Consider the following 21,063-nt stretch of genomic DNA (forward strand, 5'->3'; position numbering starts at 1 on the left):
TCTCTTCAATCCTAAAGTGGTCATTCCAGAGTTAAAGAGGACCTTTCACAACCTCCACCAACTCCAGTTCTTAGCATTTGTTAAAGGGTACCACCCCACTGATTCTACAGCAGTAGGGATTATTTCTCTAGTCCCTATCATTCCTGAACAATCATTGCAATCAGTTTCAACACAACTATGCTCTCTACTGTCAGATCGACAACAGACAAAAGCAGACAGTGACAACCTGCCTGATAGTACAGAGCATAACTGCACTGAAAGTAACAGAAATTACTGCTCCTGAATGGTAGGGAATAAACCAAAAATCCCAACAGTATTGGAATCAGTGTAGTGGTGTATATTAAAGAATGCCTTTGGACTGTGGCCAATTGGAGTCTATTACAAGGAGGGAAGAACCCTACAAACTTGTCTCCTCCTTTTATAAGATACTGAGCACTAGTCAGAGCTCTCCTTTACACAAATCTTTTTTTTTATGCTGGCAAAGTTAAATCCCAACCTGGAATGACAGTTGTATAGAAGTCATGTCAGCAACTTGGAAATCCACAGTTATTAGTGGCACAAACAATCTTATACAAGTCAAATGGTTCACTCCATGCTCCTATATATACACAGAAATAAGGCTGGTGATGGGTTCATAAAGCTTCATTTATATGACCTTATTTATTAAAAGATGGCTGGACCATTGTACCAAGAAAGCCTTCTTACCTTTTATGTCTTGGTATTTCCTCCTAGATCGTAAACTCTCACAAGCAGAGCCTTCACTCCTATTGTTTGACACATTAATTTCTTTGTCACTATGTCAAATACTATCTGTTCATGTACACTCTGATTTGCAAAGTGCTGCAGAATATGTTGGCACTATATAAATCAAGTTGTTATTATTATTATTATTTACAAAGGGAATAGGTGTGTGATCTCCAGTAGTCAGACCATTGAGACTCAGCAGTGATCATGAAAGGTCCCGATGGAAAAGATATGAATATAACAGCAGTACACATTTGTGAGTATCACTTCATTTATTTGGAACTGAAAAGTGCTGTACTTGGCTCTTCCATCCCATAGAAGTAAATAAAGCAGTGTTCACAGATGTTCACTACCGCTCCATTCACACTGGGAACTTGAGAAACCCCATTCTTGTAATCACTGGGGTCTTAGTAGTCTGTCCACTAGTGCTGTTGGCATGGGATAAGATCTTTGCCTGTTCAGGCCTCTGGGCCACCCTCCGCTTTCGCACTGCGGTCGCAGGAGGCATGTTCAGTTATGATTCCTTGCTTTAGGTTCTTCTTGTACTGTCTGAACACTTTCCTATTCACTCACCTTTGTAACTGATTTTCCACAAGACCCTTCTCTTACACCTTTGTTTCCCTCTGCTCCTCAAATAGTTAATCTCAGCCTTTCTTGTGTGATTGACAGCCTGTCTTCCAATCAGTAAGCACGTTCTTTCTTCCTATATATTGTTTTCGCTATCCTCACCTTAGTGCTTGCTATTTGGTTTTCTGTGTGTGCTGACTCTATACTATTACTGATTGTATTTGCATTTCTGACCTTTGGCTTTTCTTGTGACTATTCTCTTGGAATGTGACTCATGCTGCTCGACTGGTTCCAACCCCTGGGAAGCTGACCTCCCCTTTGTTGTTGTTTGTCTTGCCTTCATTCTGTGTTATCACCTATACCATAAGAAGGGACTGCCGCCCAGTTGTCCTCTGCCACGTAGGACAGTGAGGCAAGTAGGCAGGGATGGGTTCAGCTTAGGACTCACTGTCATATCATTCCCTCCCTCCCAGTGTTCACCAGCAGCTACTTCTAGAAATTCTCTTACAATTATATAATTAATTAGTTGCATTGTTTGTTGTATATTTACCTTCATAGTAATTTAGTCTCTAGCTTTATAGTGAAGAAATGGAGCCACTTCTGACTGACCATGGCTGTCAGTCACTTATGAAGGAGTTGGAATCGGGTTGTAGGAAAATAGAGGAGTTGGTGGTTTGGCCTACCGATTTCAGAGCTCTGGTGAAAAACCTTTAAAGATTTCTTCCCCATACATTTCAGTGTATACGATAGAATCCTTAAATATCAGACCAGTTTTATATTTATCTACACTCCAGCCAGTGGTATGATATTATTCAACCATGAGGACACTGCTTAAAAATAGTACACAATAAAAGATACCTGCAATGATGGTAATAATTTCCATGTGAAAATTCCCAATTGTCTAATTCTGTCACATCGCCAATAATAGCCAATTAACAATAAGATTGTCTATGCAAGATTAACAAGTTATTTTAGTTACATTTACAACTTGGGAGGGTGAAAGAGATTATATTAAATACTTCCACAGATATAAATATCTGATTCTATCTTGGAATTTTTCCTGAAACAATAACTTTTTAATGAATGTTGGGGATTATTCACATAAAGGAAGGGTGGAGGGAAGTGGCGCCTCAGCAATGCAAAGCAAAATAAAGAAATTTGATACCATTCATGATCAGAATACTAATGCCACAAATAAATTTGATGTATCTTTTGGTATTTTCATAGTAAGATAGTAGCCATAGCCTAATGTGATCAAATATGGAAGCAAATGGAAGTTGAATATAATTCTTTGTACTTTGACTTTGTGAAATGTAATAAGTAGGGTTCACAAACCTTAAGGTTGCCATTGGCAGCCTTCCAGATTTTTCTTACAAATGAAAACACTTATATTAGTTTCCACATCCTTTTCTCCACCTCCATAACCACACAGATACAAACAACAGACAAACAACTTTAACAAGAACAAACAAACTAGGCAAGAGCACACAGGCAAAGAAGAGAGATGTAGAATTTTCCCAAACTCAGTCACTCCCCAAGTAGCCAGTTATAAGAGAGGGACGTCACACCCCATAAACACGATTCGCCTCTGGTCCCACCAGTAACACCATACAGAGACTGTGGCTAGATCCAGTATTGGGCAACAAGTTTTCTAGTCCGGTAAGATATTTGGGATATGCGAGTAAATTTTGGTGTAGACGCCATATCAGAATCATCGAATCAATCAGTCAATCAATCCTAGTAGGCAAATTCTACGGGAAGGACCTAAGGAAGCGGTACACCTTATAAACAAGTGGCAGGACATCACACTGATGGCCTTAATTTTTCACACTCCCAAAAGATGTGAATGTAGCATGGATTTACAGCTCTACAGAATGGACAGGTGGAGTCCTGTCTTATTACTAATCTGAATAGCAAGTTTGGGATTTTATACAGTCTGTGGATGAATAATAACTGAGAATACCTATGTGCGTCGCACAGGAAAAGCAGTTAAAGAGGACCTTTTACCACCTCCACCAAGTCCAACTCTTTACATCAGTTAATATGTGCTGCTCCACTGATTCTGAAACAGTTGGCAGTAAGTACTGCCTCTGATTCGATCTCTGAATCACGCCTCCATGCCTGGCACTACCCATCTGACAGAGCTTAAATAGCACTTTAGGCACCAAAACTACCTGCACTTGTTACTCGGGAGTGGTGGAGGTTAGAGGAAAAAATCCAACTGTGCTGGAATCAGTGGAGTGGTGCCTGTAAACAGATGCCATGGATTTGAAATAGTAATGCTAGTGAAAGGTCCTTTTCAAGTCAAGTACATCACTCCAGTCATCATCTACAAAGGGACCCACATCTCTTTCCCATTTGTTGTTGGCCACAAATGGTGAATTTGAGCAGATATGAACTGAATGCTGATATCAGCAGCGTATAAGACCCTTTGTACTATTCCCCTCTGCTATATCCTCCAGAACAGCGAAATCTTCCAATCTGTACTGTGATGTGAATGCATGTCTGAGCTGGAGATATTGATCAAATCCACTGGTAAGAAGATAGTAGTAACTCCCTAAAGTGTTCCACAATAGATCCTAGGGTATGAATACCCCTAACCGTCCAAGACCTAAAGTCCATGTTTGAAAACTCAAGGAGCGAGGATCGGAGTACTCTATCACCAGTCCCCCTTCTGTGTTCAAGTCAACCAACTGGCCCCAACTCTTCATATGTTGCATCTGCACTGCCAGAAAATACAAGCAGGGGTTCAGTACAGCAAGACCCCTGTCATATTTTCCTCCCAGTAAATATTCTAGTCTAATTCAGAATTTTTTTCCTTCAAGATCAGAGCATGGAAAAGAGCATGCTGTTATCCTTACAGAAAAAGCTAAGTGGGATGCACAGTGGGGTATTATGAAACAAATGTATCAAGTGTGGCCCATTCTACCGTTGCATCGTCCCACCATTGACATTGGCAAGGGACACAAGGCCCATACCTTAGACCTAAATCTACTCAAGATAGGGAGCACATTGAACCTAATATCATATGTTGGGTATTTGGTCCCTCTGATCTCAAGGAATTTACATTCTCCAACCACCTGGATCTGGGTATAAGCCAACAAAAGTCAGGGGGCAGGATGAAGCTTTCCCTGATTTTTCTTTAATGGACCCTGATTGCTAAAAGGAGTATCCAGGGAAAGATCTGCAATGGAAGGAAGTAATCTAATTGCAAATATTACGTATGAAAATTACTTCATGTAGTAACACTTCCATGCCAATTCCTGTCAGTGGTTTTCTTGGCCAAACGGTCATCCCTGAGCCACCCACTTTTTTCAGTGACCCATTGACTTTCAATGTAAAGGTTAGGTCTGTGAAAATAGAGCTGTGTTTCCAGTCCATTAAAAAGTAGAACATGCTATTTGATAAATCACGGTAGCCTCGGCCATGAACCTCAATAGTGTAAACAAAGTATTAAAGCTACAATTGTAGTATAAGCAACAAACAGGAAACCTGAATGAGTTTTGGATGACTGTTTTCAATGTAACATTTCTCAATGAGCTGGATTGTTATTGATTATGTATAGCCACTTACTTCAGCTCTGCTATACCTGACTCCTCTGCTTTCTTTGATGCATGCCCTGCCACTGCAGACTACTTATCTCTAATGTATTACCTGCTGTGCTAAAGTGTTATGCAATAAACATATTATTCTCAGAGTTTAGAATGCGATTCAGCATTGATGTGCTCCATTCACATTGCACGCTATAAAATGACATTGGAAGACTGAATTATTGCTACTGGTATTATATGTACACATACTGTATATTTCCATTGCCTTATGGAGCATGCATACAATTACACTTGAAATGCATTGGTTTCTTACACTGTGTGCAGCATAGCCTAGAGATACCTATTGTAGCATGCACCTGCATTCTGTCAACTCCAAAGCTGCATTGCAATAGAAAGTGAGCAGCCCAGTACATAGATTATCTGCAGCTCTTCTACCTCCTGTGCTATCCACTTCACAAGTTAACTGAGATGAGGATAAAACCAAAAGCCACTTACCACAGAAGACAGGGTGATATGCCAGAGTTACAGCTTCTCCTGGCTCCTTTAAAATGTGCAGAGCCTGGCATTAACAGGGCTGCAAAATCTTTGCATTATATTCCATTTGTAGTGCTCTGTGGTGATGATGATGGGTGGAGGAAAGATATTTTTGGAGGGGACAACCTGAAGAGAGAACTGCTAGTCCACGGTTTGCAGCAGAGAACACAGGCAGCTCCCTACAGCTGTATGCAGTATTGATGAAGTAAGTCAGGATGCAAGCACAGCAAGAATTGTCAACCACTCTGCCTCCTCCCACCCAGTGTATCCCATAGCCTGAGCCAGCCCTACTGCCAGGAGAAGAAATCCCTTGAGCAATAAACCTAGTGTCACTCTCCAGACACAAGGAGGAGACCAGTCGAAGATAGTTCACCTGAAGTGCTGATAAATGATTACCTGGAAAATATTACCTGGAAAATGTGACAAGTGCAAGTCACCGTCAGGATACATGGTTCTGCACAACATGGACATAATGTTGTAAAATGTGGGTATAATGTTCATACCGGTAGTCTCCAGCCTCACCCCAGCCTCACAATGTACAATATAGTCATTCGGCAGATTTTAGAATTTTATTTAGTTTTCTGGCATAAATGATGAGTGAAATTTACACCAGCCAGAAGTAGTATAAGTAAAGTCCTGTGGGCCTTTGTGTAAACTTGTATAACTGTAGTCTTGATAGCTGGGGATACAGCTATACTATCCACCACTGCTATTATAAAGAATACGGTGAGTAAGCAGCACCCTCCCTGTAAACAATGCTGGGAGCTGCACACCTGACAGTCGGACCACTGCCCATCTAAAATTGCTGGTCAGGTCATCAATTTTTAAAAGATGGCTAACCGCTTTAAATGGGTATTCCAAGGGTCATAGTATTGATGATCTATCCTTATAAGAGATAAGTGGGGGTGCAACACCTGAGACCCCTGCTAATCAGCTGCAGGGGCTGCAGAGTTCAAGTGTAATGATCCCTTCACTATTTACACCACATGCCATCTGTTTTATAGTGAACATGCACTGTACTTACAGCCTCATCCTGTTCACTTCTATAGGATAAGGGAGTAATTACATTACGTGGCTACACACTATGTGCATTGGAAATAGTTAAAGGTTCATGTGCTCGCAAAGGCACTGTGGTCCATTCTAACAGCAGGAGTTCCAGGTACAGGTTCAGTGACCTTCACAAGCATCGTAGATGGGTGCCAATCTCTGCTGCTGGAGGTGTATTAACTTTACAAGTGAGACAGCAGTTGGGGAATCAGCCTTTCCCTGACTGCTGTCATGATGCTGTTGGACCTTGGCCATCTTCTTCTGCTGGCCACAGGCCACATACTCCTCTGGTCACGGTTGTGCACCCTGAGACTGCGATCATTATTCCCCTGCTAGCTTCATTTCAGTATAGGCCCATGATCCGCCAGAGGATGCCCCTGATTTATGAGGAGAAATGGATCTTGTCATAAATCAACTGAATCCTCCATGGGTGCATGTAAGAAAATGCAAACACAATATTAAAACACAAATGAGTCTCTATTGAATTCTCCTGCAACTGACCTAGGGGATAGATGCTTCAGTCTTCTCTTTATTGTTTTACACTTGGCATATGATTTGGTTTTCATTTCTCAACTTTATCAAGAGCCTAAAGGCAGGGAAAGGAGGACTCTAAACCAGATAAAAATAAACTTGAAAATTCCTTCATTTGGAATACTGGCCACTAAAATGTGGTGTCCCTGCGACATACCTGGCATGGTACATTATGTACAGTATAACCATGTGGAACCACAACTCCATTTAAATGAGAGAAATGAGAGCCCTCATTCTTATGTACAATTGGGGTCCCAGTAGTCAGACACTCATTCTGTATCCTGTGGATAAAGGATACATTTCACTTGTGGTACAACAACCTTAACCCCTTAGTGACCAGCCTATTTTGGACCTTAATGACCAAGCCAAATTTTGGAAATTTGCCCTGTGTGACTTTATCAGTGAATAATTCTGTAACAGTATTAGGCATCCAAGCGATTCTGATATTGTTTTTTCGTGACATGTTGTACTTTACTGAGAAGGTAAAATTAGACTGATATAATTTGCGTAAATTTATTTAAAAACTGGCAAATGCTGAAAATTTTGAAAATTTTTCAATGTTTTCCATTTTTAGCTGCGATATCTCACATATACACAATAATACAGGGCAAAAAAGTTAGTAGTTATATATTTCCAAATGTTCCTTTTGTGTTTCAAGCATATTTGAAATAATTTTAGCATATTTGAGTAACTTAGACAATTTACAAGTTTATCAAGTTTATAAGCAAATTTTGGAAATTTTGAGTTTGTCATTTTTTCCTGTACCAAGCGATGTTTGCAGACAGGAATAGGTGGCATAATGACAGAAACTCCCATTAAATGACCCAATTTGGAAAACTAGACCCCTTCAGGTATTCTTTGAGGGGTATAGTGAGTATTTTGATCAAATAAATATTGTTTTGCAAGAATTATTACAAATGATGAAAAAAATGACATTTTCATTTTCTTCAAATATATGTCATTTTAAAGCCAGTTTTTTTGCACACAACACATCAAAAAGAAGAAACACACCCCAAAATATATCACCCCTCTTCTCCCGTGTTAAAATATGTCCATTTTGTGGCCTTAGTCCTATGTACACACATATAGTAGGGCCCAAGAGGTAGGGAGGGCCAATTGGAATTCAAAACACAAATTTTGCTTGCAGATATTTTAGGCCCATTGCACATTCAAACAATATTTGAGTTACCAAAGCAATTGAAAACCCCCCATAAATGACCCCATTTTATAAACTAGACCCCTTAGGGTATTCATTGAGGGGTATAGAGAGTACTTTGACCCCATAAGTTTTGAGAAAATTTGCGTCAAACAAAAAAAAAATCATATTTTTTTACACAAGTGTCATTTTATAGGCAGTTTTTTTTGCACATAACACATGAAAATGAAGAAAAACACCTCAAAATAGATGACCCCATTTCTCCTGTGTTCAAAAATGTACACTTTGTGGCCTTAATCCTATGTACAGACGCACGGTAGGGCCCAAAAAGAAGGGAGTACCAACTGGATTTCAAGACACAATTTTTGCTTATAAATGTTTCAGGCCCATTGCTCATTTAAACAAGATTTGAGTTACCAAAATAATTGAAAACCCCCATAAATGACACCATTTTATAAACTAGACCCCTTGAGGTATTCATTGAGGGGTATAGTGAGTATTTTGACCCCATAGGTTTTAAAAGAATTTGCGTCAAACAAAAAATTCTCATATTTTTTACACAAAAGAGTCATTTTAAAGGCAGTTTTTTTTGCACACAAGGCATGAAAATGAAGAAAAACACCCCAAAATAGATGGCCCCATTTCTCCCGTGTTCAAAAATGTACACTTTGTGGCCTTAATCCTATGTACGGATGCACGGCAGGGCCCAAAAAGAAGGGAGCACCAACTGGATTTCAAGACACAAATTTTGCTTGCAGATATTTCAGGCCCATTGCACATTCAAACAAGATTTGAGTTACCAAAACAATTGAAAACCCCCATAAATGACCCCATTTTATAAACTAGACCCCTTAAGGTATTCATTGAGGGGTATAGTGAGCATTTTGACCCTATAGCCGTTTCACAGATTTTACTAACCTTGGGATGTGTAGGTTAAAAATTACTAAAATGTCCCTTTATCCCCAAAGTTTTCATTTTCACAAGGGGTTAAAAGAGAAAAAGCCCCCCACAGTTTGTTACACAATTTCTCCTGAACATGGCAATACCCCATATGTGGCCATAATCTTCTGTATGGGTACATGGTGGGGTTTAGAATGGGAAGAGCGCTATTTGGCTTTTGGAGGGCAGATGTTGCTGGAATAGTTTTCAGGTGCCATGTCGTATCTGCAGAGCCCCTAAAGTACCAATACAATGGAAAGTCCTCAGATGTGACCCCATTTTAAAAACTACACCCATCAAGGAATGTATCAAGGGGTATTATCATTTTGAGCCTAAAAATGCTTCCCAAAAATTAATGTACAGAATGAAAATTGAAATTTTTAAAGAAATCTGCCATTTCGGTGCCCAATACGTTGCACCCACTTTGTGTTGTCAGAGACCTACACTCCTAAAACTATTAAGGGGCCATCCCGAGGGGCAGAAAATTATATATGTGGGTGTAAACTGCTACTTGGGCACACAGCAGGGCGCAGAAGGGAAGGAGCACTGCGCTTTTTAGCTATTGGGGTACAGAGTTAGAGGGACTTTTGGGGCGCCATGTTGTTTTTGCAGAGCCCTGGAGGTGCCAGTAAACTGGAATTCCCCAAGAAGTGACCCCATTTTGTAGGGGAAATTTTAGGGTCTCGGCAAATATGACATGGTGTCCAAACACCAACAATCTAAATCTGCACTCCAAAAGCACATAGCGCTCCTTCACATCTGCGCCCTGCTGTGTACCCAAATGGCGGTGTATGCCCACATGTATGACACTGGTGTACCGGACTTAATGCCATGTGTGGGTAGAATCGGCTGTTTGGGTACAGCCAGGCACAGAAGGGAAGGAGCGCTATTTTGGTTTTTGGAGCACAGTTTGGTTTTTGGACATCACTTTTGCAAAGCCCCTGAATTGCCAATAAAGTGGAATCCGCAGACATGTCACCCTATTTTAGACACTAGCCCACAGATGGGATTTATCAAGTGGTGTAGCGAGCATTTTTAACCCTTGAGTGTTGCATTTATTTGGTTTCCAGAAATGAAATTGCAGCTGATAATGAGAAGTTAAAAATGAAGTTTTCCAGAGATTCGCCATTTCAGTATCTGATATGTTGTCCCCGACTTATGTCAGCAGAGATACTCCAAACACTGGTAAGCGGGTATCCCGGGCACAACAGCTTTTAGAGCGTTCATCTCTGATACAAGATGGGCACAACATATTATGCACTGAAATGACGGATTCCTGGAAAAATGGTCATTTTCACCTTTCACAATCATCTGCGTATTCATTTATGGATAATAAGTAGAGATGAGCGAACACTAAAATGTTCGAGGTTCGAAATTCGATTCGAACAGCCGCTCACTGTTCGAGTGTTCGAATGGGTTTCGAACCCCATTATAGTCTATGGGGAACATAAACTCGTTAAGGGGGAAACCCAAATTCGTGTCTGGAGGGTCACCAAGTCCACTATGACACCCCAGGAAATGATACCAACACCCTGGAATGACACTGGGACAGCAGGGGAAGCATGTCTGGGGGCATAAAAGTCACTTTATTTCATGGAAATCCCTGTCAGTTTGCGATTTTCGCAAGCTAACTTTTCCCCATAGAAATGCATTGGCCAGTGCTGATTGGCCAGAGTACGGAACTCGACCAATCAGCGCTGGCTCTGCTGGAGGAGGCGGAGTCTAAGATCGCTCCACACCAGTCTCCATTCAGGTCCGACCTTAGACTCCGCCTCCTCCAGCAGAGCCAGCGCTGATTGGCCGAATTCCGTACTCTGGCCAATCAGCGCTGGCCAATGCATTCTATTAGCCCGATGAAGTAGAGCTGAATGTGTGTGCTAAGCACACACATTCAGCACTGCTTCATCACGCCAATACAATGCATTAGCCAGTGCTGATTGGCCAGAGTACGGAATTCGGCCAATCAGCGCTGGCCAATGCATTCTATTAGCCCGATGAAGTAGAGCTGAATGTGTGTGCTAAGCACACACATTCAGCACTGCTTCATCACGCCAATACAATGCATTAGCCAGTGCTGATTGGCCAGAGTACGGAATTCGGCCAATCAGCGCTGGCTCTGCTGGAGGAGGCGGAGTCTAAGGTCGGACCTGAATGGAGACTGGTGTGGAGCGATCTTAGACTCCGCCTCCTCCAGCAGAGCCAGCGCTGATTGGCCAGAGTACGGAATTCGGCCAATCAGCGCTGGCCAATGCATTCTATTAGCCCGATGAATTAGAGCTGAATGTGTGTGCTAAGCACACACATTCAGCACTGCTTCATCACGCCAATACAATGCATTAGCCAGTGCTGATTGGCCAGAGTACGGAATTCGGCCAATCAGCGCTGGCCAATGCATTCTATTAGCCCGATGAAGTAGAGCTGAATGTGTGTGCTAAGCACACACATTCAGCACTGCTTCATCACGCCAATACAATGCATTAGCCAGTGCTGATTGGCCAGAGTACGGAATTCGGCCAATCAGCGCTGGCTCTGCTGGAGGAGGCGGAGTCTAAGGTCGGACCTGAATGGAGACTGGTGTGGAGCGATCTTAGACTCCGCCTCCTCCAGCAGAGCCAGCGCTGATTGGCCAGAGTACGGAATTCGGCCAATCAGCGCTGGCCAATGCATTCTATTAGCCCGATGAAGTAGAGCTGAATGTGTGTGCTAAGCACACACATTCAGCACTGCTTCATCACGCCAATACAATGCATTAGCCAGTGCTGATTGGCCAGAGTACGGAATTCGGCCAATCAGCGCTGGCCAATGCATTCTATTAGCCCGATGAAGTAGAGCTGAATGTGTGTGCTAAGCACACACATTCAGCACTGCTTCATCACGCCAATACAATGCATTAGCCAGTGCTGATTGGCCAGAGTACGGAATTCGGCCAATCAGCGCTGGCTCTGCTGGAGGAGGCGGAGTCTAAGGTCGGACCTGAATGGAGACTGGTGTGGAGCGATCTTAGACTCCGCCTCCTCCAGCAGAGCCAGCGCTGATTGGCCAGAGTACGGAATTCGGCCAATCAGCGCTGGCCAATGCATTCTATTAGCCCGATGAATTAGAGCTGAATGTGTGTGCTAAGCACACACATTCAGCACTGCTTCATCACGCCAATACAATGCATTAGCCAGTGCTGATTGGCCAGAGTACGGAATTCGGCCAATCAGCGCTGGCCAATGCATTCTATTAGCCCGATGAAGTAGAGCTGAATGTGTGTGCTAAGCACACACATTCAGCACTGCTTCATCACGCCAATACAATGCATTAGCCAGTGCTGATTGGCCAGAGTACGGAATTCGGCCAATCAGCGCTGGCTCTGCTGGAGGAGGCGGAGTCTAAGGTCGGACCTGAATGGAGACTGGTGTGGAGCGATCTTAGACTCCGCCTCCTCCAGCAGAGCCAGCGCTGATTGGCCAGAGTACGGAATTCGGCCAATCAGCGCTGGCCAATGCATTCTATTAGCCCGATGAAGTAGAGCTGAATGTGTGTGCTAAGCACACACATTCAGCACTGCTTCATCACGCCAATACAATGCATTAGCCAGTGCTGATTGGCCAGAGTACGGAATTCGGCCAATCAGCGCTGGCCAATGCATTCTATTAGCCCGATGAAGTAGAGTTGAATGTGTGTGCTAAGCACACACATTCAGCACTGCTTCATCACGCCAATACAATGCATTAGCCAGTGCTGATTGGCCAGAGTACGGAATTCGGCCAATCAGCGCTGGCTCTGCTGGAGGAGGCGGAGTCTAAGGTCGGACCTGAATGGAGACTGGTGTGGAGCGATCTTAGACTCCGCCTCCTCCAGCAGAGCCAGCGCTGATTGGCCGAATTCCGTACTCTGGCCAATCAGCACTGGCTAATGCATTGTATTGGCGTGATGAAGCAGTGCTGAATGTGTGTGCTTAGCACACACATTCAGCTCTACTTCATCGGGCTAATAGAATGCATTGGCCAGCGCTGATTGGCCGAATTCCGTACTCTGGCCAATCAGCACTGGCTAATGCATTGTATTGGCGTGATGAAGCAGTGCTGAATGTGTGTGCTTAGCACACACATTCAGCTCTACTTCATCGGGCTAATAGAATGCATTGGCCAATCAGCGCTGGCCAATGCATTCTATTAGCGTGAACTGAGTTTGCACAGGGGTTCTAGTGCACCCTCGGCTCTGCTACATCAGATTGCTACATCTGATGTAGCAGTGCCGAGTGTGCATCAGATGTGTAGTTGAGCAAAACTGACTCAGCACTGCTAAGTCTCTGCATTCGCATAGGAATGCATTGGCCAGCCTTCGGCCAATCAGCGCTGGCTCTGCCGGAGGAGGCGGAGTCTAAGGTCGGACCTGAATGGAGACTGGTGTGGAGCGATCTTAGACTCCGCCTCCTCCAGCAGAGCCAGCGCTGATTGGCCAGAGTACGGAACTCGACCAATCAGCGCTGGCCAATGCATTCTATTAGCCCGATGAAGTAGAGCTGAATGTGTGTGCTTAGCACACACATTCAGCTCTACTTCATCAGGCTAATAGAATACATTGGCCAATCAGCGCTGGCCAATGCATTCTATTAGCTTGATGAAGCAGAGTGTGCACAAGGGTTCAAGCGCACCCTCGGCTCTGATGTAGCAGAGCTGAGGGTGCACAAGGGTTCAAGTGCACCCTCGGCTCTCCTACATCAGAGCCGAGGGTGCGCTTGAACCCTTGTGCAGCCTCGGCTCTGCTACATCAGAGCCGAGGGTGCGCTTGAACCCTTGTGCACACTCTGCTTCATCAAGCTAATAGAATGCATTGGCCAGCACTGATTGGCCAGAGTACGGAATTCGGCCAATCAGCGCTGGCCAATGCATCCCTATGGGAAAAAGTTTATCTCACAAAAATCACAATTACACACCCGATAGAGCCCCAAAAAGTTATTTTTAATAACATTCCCCCCTAAATAAAGGTTATCCCTAGCTATCCCTGCCTGTACAGCTATCCCTGTCTCATAGTCACAAAGTTCACATTCTCATATGACCCGGATTTGAAATCCACTATTCGTCTAAAATGGAGGTCACCTGATTTCGGCAGCCAATGACTTTTTCCAATTTTTTTCAATGCCCCCGGTGTCGTAGTTCCTGTCCCACCTCCCCTGCGCTGTTATTGGTGCAAAAAAGGCGCCAGGGAAGGTGGGAGGGGAATCGAATTTTGGCGCACTTTACCACACGGTGTTCGATTCGATTCGAACATGGCGAACACCCTGATATCCGATCGAACATGTGTTCGATAGAACACTGTTCGCTCATCTCTAATAATAAGTTATAGCAACATTTGGGGGTTAAAATGCTGTCTGTACCCCTGGATAAATCCTTCAGGGGTGTAGTTTCCAAAATAAGGTCACATATCAGGGGATTCCACTTTACTGGCGTTTCAGCTCTGCAAAAGTGTCATGGCATCCAAAAACCAAACCGTCTGTGCTCCAAAAACCCAATAACCTTTCTTCCCTTCTGTGTCCGGCTGTGCCCTAATATCAGTATATACCCACATATGACATTACGTTCGTTATCCTGGGTACACCAGTGTCATACATGTGGCATACATGGGGCATAATCTGCAGTTGGGGTACACAGCAGGGCGCAGAAGGGAAGGAGCGCGATGCGGCTTTTGGAGTACAGATTCAGATGTTTGGTATCTGGACGCCATGTCATGTTTGTAGAGCCTGTAAAGGTACCAGAAAATTGGATTCCCCAAAGGAGTGACCCCATTTTGAAAACTGCACCCCTCAAAGAATTTCTCAGGGGGTGTAGTGAGTATTAGTACCCCGGACGTGACTGCACAGCGGATGGCGAAGAGGGAATATATAAGCTGTGCGGAGGACATTGGGAACACCAAATTCCCTACTATGTCCCAGTAGCTCCTATGATTGGGGGAGTCACTCTGGGGGTCACTTTGGGGTCACTTCTGGTGTCTTTTAGCTCATAAGCTCTAAATCTGGGGTGTCCGCCGATATTCGCTCGCACAGCTTATATATTCCCTTCCTGCCGCAGCCAGTTGTGTTCTAATGATTTGGCGATTTTGGGGTTGTTTGTCTTCACATTACTAGATGCTGTATTTTCTTTATTTTTCTGGTGACGTGGCTATATAAGGGCTTGTTGTTTGTGGGATGAGATGCATTTTGTAATGACACCATTTTTGGGTGCCTACAACTTATTGAATACATTTTATGAACTCTTTTTTTGCTGGATTTTCTAAAGAAAAATCAATTCTGGCATTGCATTCTACCTTTTAAATTTTTCGCCATGCAGCGTACAGTATAAGTAACATGTGACCTTTATTCTGCGGGTCGGTACGGTTACGGCGATACCTCATTTATGTTATTTTTTTATGCGATACTAATTCTGTAGAATAAAAACACATTTAGGGACATAAATCAATGTTTTTTGTATCGCCATCTTCTGAGAGGCGTAACATTTTTATTTTTTGGTTGACAGTGTTGGTTGAGGGCTTATTTTTTGCGGGACAATGTGCGCTTTTTATTGGTAATGTTGTGCGGTGATTATGACTTTTTGATCACTTTTTATAGTATATTTTGTAAGGTGAGATGGCAAAAAATCACTACTTCCGACGGGTTTTTTCCGGGGTTTTTTTCCGACGTTCACCGTATACATTAAATATTGTTGCAGTTTTATTGTTCAGATTGTTACGGACGCGACAATACCAAATATGTATTGTTTTTATTAACTTTTAGGTTTTTTTTTTTATATAATTCATTTTCTATAGAAAAAAGGGAATTTTGGGGCTTTATAAGTTTATTCATTTTTATTTTATTTATTTATTTTTCACTTTTTTCTCTTACTTTTTCATGTGTCCCTTTAGGACACTTGAATTAGTGATGCTTTGATAAAAGCATCACTAATTCTGTATCAGACGCTGCAGGACACAGCTGTCAGTGTCTTGCAGCGTCTGGAGGAAGTCAGACGCAGGGGCTGCCTGTGTCTGACTTCCTCTTCCCCGGGCAGGATCAACCAGGTATTGGGGGTCTCTTGGAGCTTGGGGTCACTGGCCAGACCCCAGGCTCCATGTTAGAGACATCGGCACCCCCCGATCTCGCCGCGGGGGGTGCCGATTCAGCCGGCACCGTCACGGAACCGCTTCAGTTCCGTGATCATGTTTGATCACGGAACTGAAGGGGTTAAAACCCCCCGATCGGAGACCCCTCCGATGGGGGGTTATGGAATGGGGTCTTAGCTGTTAGATACAGCTAAAATCCCATCCAATTATGTCGGCACTTACAGGGAATCCTTCCCTGACTGCCCGACGTAGTTTTCCTATAGGGCAGTCAGGAAGGACCTGCAAGTGCCGACGTAGATTCCCTATGGGCCGGTCGTTAAGGGGTTAAAGGGGTATTCCCATGACGCTTTTTCACTAACCTGCAGGCTGTTGTGCTCTCTTCACTTCCTGTTTTACTCGGCACAAAGGTGGGCGGGGTTTCACTTGCACGGGATTGGTTGTAAATGAATTACCACAGTGTGAAGCTGATGTAGCAGAGCTGGATTTGAGTCAGTTTGCATTACCTACAGAGGTAACGGACTCCCTATCTCAGCCCTTATCAGCCAAATTTAATTAAACCGACTAATAAGAGCTCAGAAATCCCGGAGCTCTCACCTCCCCTATCTGTGTCATTTAAGTAGCGGAGCTTCTCAAACAGCTCAGAGCTGCTCCCAGCCCCTCCCTCCCCCTCTGAGAGCAGGCAGCTACATCACTTGACAAATGAGCAGATAATCCCAAGGGCAATAGAAACTGAGTGTAAACAATGAAGTGAATAAATTAAGATAGAGGCCAAACAAAGCAGTTTTGATAAGGCAATGTATTTAGGAAAATTCTTAAATCCACATAAACTAGCAGTATAGATAGGATCCTTGTGATGGGACAACCCCTTTAAGAAAGGGTGTCCTTCACTTGGAAGGTTATCTCCGCTCCTGTATAGCAGTGCTTATTCTTCTTTCTTCTTAGGGAGCGCTGTCACACCCGGTACTATACAGTATGGACCCAGAACAGGTTGACTTCATGCATTACTGTATATAGTGGCTTCATTGTGCCAATGCAGCTCAGCGCCCATTCATTTCAGTGGAAGCAGAGCCACTATACAATGTATTGAGCCATCTGCTTCTAGCTCTGTGCAATGTAAAATATCTTAAGAGATGCCATAAAAGAAACATAAAATCCTTTTGAAGAATGGTTACTATGAATGAAGCTTTTAGCAAATTTTATTCTATAGTTTTCAGCATAAAGAAATAAGAAAGTATAGTGGGTAAACCTTTCCTTATTGAATTCATATGTTGATGGGTTAGTTAAAGGGAGTCTGTCAACACAAAAGTGAGATAAAAAAATCACAGTATCTTGTAGGACTGCCAGCACAGCTTACAGTTATGTTTTTCTTATTCAGGGCCACTGTACCATTCTTGTAGAAATCCTCCTTTTACTGCTATACAAAAGAGCAGAAAGGGGCTTTAGGGGCATGGCTTTCCATTAATAGGCTTCGCTATCGGCTGCTGCTGAGCTCTTTCCCCATTAGTTGATTGAGATCTCTCCCTTCGGCCTCAGCACCCAGCACTAACTGTAGTGTGCATGTCTGATGATGACACGCTGCACCAGAAAGTGAAGGAAGCTGGCTTCAGATGGGGGCAGTGTGTCATCAGACATGCACAGTACAGTTAGTACTGGGTGCTGAGGCCGAAGGGAGAGATCTCAGTCATTTAGCAGGGGTGGAGATGAGCAAAAGTTAGCAGCAGTGGATAGTGAAGCCCTTTGATGGAAAGCAACTCCCCTAAAGCCTTTTTCTGCTGCTTTGAATAGGATGATTTTTGCACGAAAGGAACTGTGGTCCCGAATAAAAATACATCATTGGAAACTGTTTTGACAGCCCTACAAGGTACTGTGATTATATCTCAATTTTGTGCTGACAGACTCCCTTTAAGGACTTTCTTAACTAACCCACATATATTTTTTAGTTCGTTTACCCAGCTCTATCATAAAATGATTCAATTGTGCCTTGCATAAGGTATATTCTTCTTTGTTGTAAGGAGTGGCACAGTTCTTCATACTTATATTGCATATCATATCACAGATACTGTAGAAGTCTTTGTACAGTCCATATATACAGTAAAACCTCTCAAAAACACCATCTTTTTGAGAAAACCACCCCCTATCCAGTCCATATTTTTGTGATAGAGTTCCCTTTGAGAAGACCACCTCCATAGAATATCACATTTTAGTGCAATTTTGGGTGGCGGTCTTAAAGAGGTTTCATTGTATATATTAGCAACATAAGAATTATTTTTGTGACATAATCTTATAAAAAGTCTAAGCATACAATGTTGTCTGTAATGTAGTCCATATTATAGACAAGGTGAACACAGGGTTATTATTTTAGTTGTTTTTCTTCAAAGTGGTGCTGCCGTAAGCTTCCATTTACAACACTGACAAATGCTATAGTCTTCTTAGTTTCCTCTATTTAGAAATCTAATGTTCACTTTCTAAAGAAGGATTTCCTGTAGAGATTATCAAGTCTATTCATCACATTCTCCTGTCTGTAACATTTAGGTTAAAACAACTTTTTATCTAGGTCTTTTGGCTATACAGTTACTGCAAAACAACATCAGCTAAATTATTACAATATCTATGCGCCATACACATATGGTACTAAACTGGAATCTTGCGCAATTTATAACTTATATGTTTAACACTTCTAACCCAGTACAGGTAGGTCTGGTTTAATACCCAGACTCATAAAACAGTTCATCATTCATTATTTATTTACTTATTTGACATAATCTCATCCATCATAGCTTTCTAAGTCAGCCAAACTACATATCATCCAATGACTAATGGTTTGTTATATTCCTTCTTGAAACAGAAACATATTTGTATATAGGTTAACATTTATGAGCTAGAACATTGATGATGTTGCAGGATGTAATACTAAATACTCCAGCTCGTCTCCTGGGCTGGTGCAGTGCTAAGAGGGCTTGAAGATACCCAACCATGAGATCTTTATTATGGCTGGATTATCTTCTCATGCATGCATTGTCCCTGTAAATTATGGCTGGTCAGGTGACAGAAAGTTCCTGCATTCATGGTCATATCCAATGGACACTGGCAACCAAGATAAGACTTTCACCACTAAGATAGTTGGAGAAAATCTGGGGACCATTCATAAGCAGAGGAAGAGCTGTACAGTATGTATATGGAAGCTGTGCACGGCTGCCTGTAGGGGAAAAATGTGGATGTAGTAGTGTTGAGTGGGGGGGAGGGTATGGAAGGTGGACATAGCAAAGCTGAGTATGTGGAGGTAGATGTAGCAGAGCTAAATGTGAAAAAGCAAAACTGAGTATGTTGAGGGAATTATAAATGCAGCAGAGCTGAATGTATGAGATGGAATATGAATGTATAAGAGCTGAGAGTAATTGGGAAATGTGGATGAAGCATGGCTGAGTATGAGGAGGGAAAGTGGAGATAACAGATGTGACTGGGTGTAAAAACACATGGATGTAACAGTGCTGAGTGTGTGGAGGGAACAGATTGTATGCAGGGAGGAAACATGAAAGCAGTATAATTGTGGGCGAGGGGAAAGCATGGAGGTAAAAGAGCTGTGTGTGTGCAGAATGGAAACACATAGGTAACAGTGTCGTAATGTGAAGAAGTAAGTATGGAGGAAGTACAGCTAGCTGTGCGCGTTAAGAATATGGAGACAGCAGAGCTGTGTGTGTATAATAGGTATGTGTGAAGAAAGAATAAGTAGAACAGAGGTGGCATCCAGCTGAAAAGCAGAATAGAGGCCATAGGTAAGGTAGTGGGGTATCCCAAACAACAGTCTTACCCAAAAGGGGGTTCTGTTTCAGAAAGTTGGGAACCATTGCTCTAAAGGGAAACTATATTTTTTAATTAAACCCAATGTCAAGTTGAATAAAAATACCAAACAAAGCTCCTTCTTTTCCTTCTTGCTTTTATGTCACATCTTCTGGATCATATTTTTGACCTTTTAAATACTGCTTGCATACTGTGTCAGTGATGCCTTGATTTAGTATCTATTCTTAAGTTTTATTCACTGTTTACTTATTATTTTTATGATCAATCAAAATGTTCTAAGACTATCAGATAAATCATTGAGGATAATTTGTTTAATTCTCAATATCCGCTTTTAATTGGAACCAAACATCAACCTTTACTAAAACTGCTCCCTCAGAGAAAGCACTATATTCTAAAAGCCAAACTACTTATTAATTGATAAGTCCGGCTTTATCTTCTCATTCATACAGGAACATCCCTACAGAGAGAACAATAGTCTTTTCTACAGTTTTTTACACAACTGCCAGAGACCACAGAACAGATGACTTCTATGAGCATGCACAATGTAGTCACAAATAGTTATACATAGAAAATGCATCACAAATTTTCCACATATATAAAAACTGTCATGTCGTGCCAGTCCTAAATAGCAATTATCATGTTTTTTTCCCAAAATTCAAATGACCTTGTTCCATATCAGAATAAATCTGCACTGGACTCTCCGTCGTTCAGGTCTGCCGGTGGATCCGAATGACAGAGAGCTGAAACTGCTAAAACAGCAGTGAACCAGGGACATTGACGGTCCCCGTTGACTACAATGGGTTTCACCAGCGCAGAGAATAGTCCTCCATGCAGGACTTTTCTCTCTGTCAATTGCTGGTCTTTTATTTTTCTTTTTTTAATGTATATTGTGAGCCTCACAATGTACATTTTTTTCCTATCAGAATGTCTTTAGAATATGGGATGGAAATCCATGCAAACACGGGGAGAACATACAAACTCCTTGCAGATGGTTTATTGCCCTAGGCGGGATTTCAACAACAGGATTCCAACACTGCAAGGCTGCACTGCTAACCACTGAGCCACCGTGTGGCCCCCTTGCTGGTGGTTTCTGTGGAGGAGTCTCTGGCACAGATG

General features: G+C 42.6%; 1 protein-coding gene across 4 annotated transcripts in view; it reads right to left on the reverse strand.

Annotated features, from left to right (window-relative positions):
* AIFM3 (AIF family member 3) overlaps positions 1-5,592 on the reverse strand; it is a 90,599-nt gene extending 85,007 nt beyond the window's left edge. For all 4 annotated transcript variants that reach the window (XM_075272306.1, XM_075272302.1, XM_075272301.1 and 1 more), the window contains exon 1: positions 5,358-5,592. The gene's annotated coding sequence lies outside the window, so the exon portion shown is untranslated. The remainder of the gene's footprint in view (positions 1-5,357) is intronic.
* Positions 5,593-21,063: the final 15,471 nt, after the last annotated feature.

This window comes from Leptodactylus fuscus, chromosome 1 (assembly GCF_031893055.1).
Source record: "Leptodactylus fuscus isolate aLepFus1 chromosome 1, aLepFus1.hap2, whole genome shotgun sequence".
NCBI lineage: Eukaryota > Metazoa > Chordata > Amphibia > Anura > Leptodactylidae > Leptodactylus > Leptodactylus fuscus.